The sequence below is a fragment of the Pelmatolapia mariae genome, linkage group LG9 (assembly GCF_036321145.2).
Source record: "Pelmatolapia mariae isolate MD_Pm_ZW linkage group LG9, Pm_UMD_F_2, whole genome shotgun sequence".
NCBI classification, from domain to species: domain Eukaryota; kingdom Metazoa; phylum Chordata; class Actinopteri; order Cichliformes; family Cichlidae; genus Pelmatolapia; species Pelmatolapia mariae.
Window position 1 is genome coordinate 17,404,909 of NC_086235.1, and position 4,845 is coordinate 17,409,753.

At 39.9% G+C, this 4,845-nt stretch overlaps 1 long non-coding RNA gene across 1 annotated transcript; it reads right to left on the bottom strand.

Moving 5' to 3' along the window:
* Positions 1-595: 595 nt before the first annotated feature.
* On the bottom strand, positions 596-2,296 carry LOC134634670 (uncharacterized). Its single transcript, XR_010094864.2, has 3 exons — positions 1,899-2,296; positions 920-1,003; positions 596-796 (listed from the first exon to the last, which is right to left on the bottom strand). It is a non-coding gene; the product is annotated as an uncharacterized LOC134634670 (long non-coding RNA).
* Positions 2,297-4,845: the final 2,549 nt, after the last annotated feature.

A 4,845-nucleotide genomic window follows, 5' to 3' on the forward strand; every position in this document is an offset into this window, starting at 1 on the left:
AAAAGACAAACCTCAGTTGCAGCACCCCATCCACGTCTGATCTTGCTCCGGCAGATTCAGCAACACTGCCAGAGACTTCCTGTAATCTATTACAGTTGTTCAAGAAACGGTCCAGGAATAGGTCACTCAGGTTAATCCTGTGTGAACAACTGAAAATATTGTTTTTCCATCTTTGCATACTGTGTATTTGAAATATTCTTGTTTAATTGTTATTGTTATTTACTTTATTGCTATCAAATAAATATCCAAGTAAAATTGTTCAAAGTTAGCGTTACGTTCATACATGTTAAAAATGCCTGTAAATCAAATTGAGTTCAGTGACAATCACTGTTTGTTCGAATCAATTTATTAATAACATAAAACCTTTAAACTAATGCAACACATGTAACAATGTAACAAATATATTCAAATAAATAAATTTCTCAATATATAACTCATTTTGGAACACATCTTTCTAGAAGTGAAAACAGTCTGTCCATCCTCTCCCTGCTCTCCTCTCCTCAGCCTCTCTTTGCTGCCTCATGTCCTCTCTGATGAGGTCTAGCAGCTCATCATCCCTGTCCCTTTTCCTCTTTCTCCCTGTCGTAGGTGGCTGAGCCGCTTCATCATCACTGTCGTTTTGGTCACCCACTGTTGTGCTTGGCCCTGGAGTGTCCTCAGGGAGAGAGGACATTTGGACAAGAGGCTTAATGGAAGGCCTCTGTCCTATCACCTCATCCATGAGGGCAAACCAGGGCCAAGTAGCAGCAGTGGGCTTCCCACTGACCCCCTCTCCTGAGCCTGGATACTTGCAATCCTAAAGGCAGAGGAAATCAAAAATGACAGCAGGCAAATAAAAACACCACAACAACTCTTAGTAATTGCACATTTATTAACTTGTGTTCTTAAGAATTATCTTCTTGATAACACACATACGTACTTTGTATTCTTTAAAGTTATCTCATGTCTTCTGGCCTGCAAGGGGGTGACTTTCCCCTGCAGGCCCATCTTCTCCAGAATTGTCCTGATCACACACAACAAATAAGAGAAGAAAGGAAACCATGGCAACTATGTTAATCCCTAAACCCAAAATTTTTCACAGCAGAACACCAGAGGAACACCGTCTGGACATCACAGGTTCTGTACAGCAGCGGTCCGTGAGTCGTTTGGTACCGGGCCACGAGAGTTGAGGCTCCGCTGTGAAATTTATGGTTTTCAGGGGTTTTATCATTAACTCTGTTTCCCTGAGTCTTTCCCTTGTTGTAGTTTCGTGTCTTATTTTGAAAGAAATATTTACACATTACCATAGCGACCAGAGAGCATTAAGCGGCAGAGAGGAGGATGTTACTCTCAATATTGGCGCATTTTCAGGAGGACGCTGCTAATAAAGTTACACAATTACACAGCACATTCACGTTTATTATTATATTTACAAAATACCACAGTTTTTGTCTTGGTCGGATCATTTTATGTGGTTGTATGTATCCGCGATACCTTAAAGGCCGCTCCGTGTCTGACATAAACCGGTCTGTGGCGTAAAAAAGGTTGGGGACCGCTGCTGTAGCATGAGGGTTAATAGGACTGTACTCATATGAATATGATGTGTAAACTGATTTATTCTTGTACCTCCACGCCGTAGCGGCTCAATTCTTCACCCCAGTGAAGAGGTGATCGTTTTCTCCTCGTTTTAATAAATTAAGTCGTTTGGTCTTTGTTCCACATAACATATCACCAATTCGAAAAAAATCTAAATTAGCTGTATGTAAGCAGCAATACATGAAAAATCGCGGGACCCCCCATGCAAACTGGTTTACGGTTATTTTAAAGAAAAGAAACATGTCTATGCAGATGCCCAAAGCTTAACAAAACGACCACTATAACAATTTAACTTTTGTACAACCAGATTTTCATATACTTACATTTGAAAGTGTTTTCCTCTCCCGCTTTGACCACCATCGTTATCAGAAACAAATCTCCTCTATGACCCGCAATGAATCCTGGGATATAGTAGGACATGAAGGATACATCGGACCATCCTTAGAATTCAGGGCAAAGTAGGACACATTTGTCGCCACATTTTGAGGACTCTTTGAATTCGGACAGCCTTCGTCTCGTCGCCGTGACGTCATTGCCTCCAAATATGGCATTGAAGCGTCCTTCCTCTGAATTCGGACACGACTAACCCTCAAATTCACGGAAAAGTAGGACACATTTGTCGCCACATTTTGAGTGCTCTTTGAATTCGGACAGTCCTCGTCGCGTCGCTGTGACGTCATTGCCTCCAAATATGGCATTTTAAGCATCCTTCCCCTGAATTCGGACACAGCCTCTATTTCAGCCCACATTGAAAGTTCGGACTTCAAAGTTTTTTAATTTTAATTACAGGCCAGTAAATCCAGAGTTATGATAATATATATAAGCCACGCCTTTTTCTAAATACTGTCGTCACGTTTTTGTGTGTTTTAAGCGTTTTCTAAGGACAGCGCGAAAACAGTAAAGAAAGGAAAAAAGCCACCTCTTTCCTGTCGGTGGAAAAATGTACCATGTCGACCAATTAAAAAAAGTCAGCACGTGGGATTTGGTTGTTTAGGAAGAGGGGAAAGTTTTGGGAGTGACGGTAATGGCAGCGAGACAGAGCGAGTGAGAGAGAGAGAGAGTTTTTAGATGTGGAGATTTGTGACGTTTAGTGTGGAGTGTATACTTAGTGTGTTGTCTTGTGTAGTTGTTCTGTTGTGTAGTCGTTTTGTTTTGTGTGTCAGTGAGGACACTAATGAATGTCACTAAAGCACATTGCAGTGTAAACACTGTCACTAAGTAGAAAACCAGCGGAGTGATACACCTCCTGTTGTTAGGCCTGCAGGTTTATCCCTGTGCTGCTCTCTTCTGTCTTTTGGTGGACAAACTTTTTTTTACTGGCACACATCATTTGTGGGGCATCTTACTGTGACACCTGATTGTTCTCTCATTTTAGTTTTAGGAATATTTTTAAATTCTTATACAAAATGAAAAAACAGCAGGTGTATTGGCTGCATTTTTAGATAAATAGTTGTATATGTTTACAAAATGTACAATTTATATTTGCATTTCAAGTTATACAAATTTACTCAACATGTCTGTGGGTTTTTTTTACAGTAGAAAATACTACTAGGATTTTAGGTTATTTGTGTGATTTCAGATCAGTAATACTAATGCAGTATGTCAGTGAAAAAACAACTAAATTCAGTTGAGCTGAAAAGACACCAAACAAGGCAAGGAGAAAAATAAAATGAAACAATTTGAGGGTGAAATACAAACGTAAACTCAAAAGGAATCAAAAATGGCTGGTTGTATTTCAGACCTCAGTGGGTTAATCCAACAAATCATGAAAAATTAGGTTTAAATTTTTGTTCATGACAGTGCAGATTTCTGACATTTTGTGTAATTTAAGCTGTAACAATGTGATTGTTTTCTAACAAAAAACAGTGAAACTTAAGTTAGACTTGTGTTTGTAAATGAACCACCCCATGTTGTGTAGTTTTCCGGATTTTATACTTATTGGGCTACATATTTATTTATTATACAGGCTATACAGTACATAATATCAAAACTCACATGTTTTATGTAACTAAAGTGTTTAATTATGTGGGCTACAGACAATAATTAAGTTATAGACTATATTTATATGAAAAACGTGTATACTTACTGCATTTGAATCATTTTAACCATATGTAACCACCTGCATATGTGTTTGGGGAAAAAAAGGCTTTGATTTTGCCACCCCATTTGATTTCTTTGCCACCCTCATGCCACCCTAAGAAAATTTCTCTAGATCCGCCCCTGTAACCAGACCGAAAAGCAGCGTACATTTCGGTGCTTTATTTCGGTGCTTTTTTTTCCTGAGCCAATTCTAGCCAATCATTTTACGTTTCCGAGGATAGTAGGCGGGTCCAGGTACGTACGTTCTTTTAGAGCAGAGCTACAGATTAAAAATGCCCAAGGTGAAGCGGTCAAAGTCTGGCTGTACTTCACAGCAAAAGATGCAAACTCAGCAGCCTGCAACAAGTGCTTTAAGCTGGTACTGTGATACTGTCAAAGGAGGTAACACCTCGAATCCGATGAAACACCTGGCGACGCATAGCGGTTTTTTTAAAGCCGAGAAATGCGCCGTGTTTGATAGCTTGCTGTGAGACCTCACACCGTGCACATCTACTGCGGGTGTGGTGCCTGTTATCGGACCCGGAGTTAGCAACATCCCCCAAAAACCCGAAGAGTAGAGTCCTGGCCCCTAGCCCTGCCAGTGTAGCAGAAATGATGAGGATGATGATGGCAGCAGCAGCCGTTCTTCTCTGCGTGAGTAGCTTAATGTTGTTCGTGTGTAATTTACATTGAGTAGGCTAACCACGTTATTACATTAATGCATGTAAGGTGAACTAGCAAACACCGTCGTAGTTACATGCGGCTGTCTTCTTGTTTGATGGCAGATACTCCCTTCACCCTGGCCAAAAAGGCTAAAATGACCAAAGAAAAAGTGGAAAACAGTTAAACATGAGAGGTTTTTGGACAAAGTTTGTGTTTTTTTCCATTGTTTAAGCGCTGCTTCCAGCCAAGAGTGATACCATATATGCCCTATAGCTGAAGAAAAGGCTTACATTGTTATCTTTTTACAAAAAAACAGTTAAACATGAGAGGTTTTTGGACAAAGTTTGTGTTTTTTCCATTGATTAAGCACTGCTTCCAACCAAGAGTGATACCATATATGCCCTATAGCTCCAGAAAAGGCTAACATTGTTATCTTTTTACAAAAAAAAAACAAAAAAACAGCTGAACATGAGAGGTTTTTGGACCAAGTTTGTGTTCTCCATTCTTTAAGCACCGGTTTGAGCACCG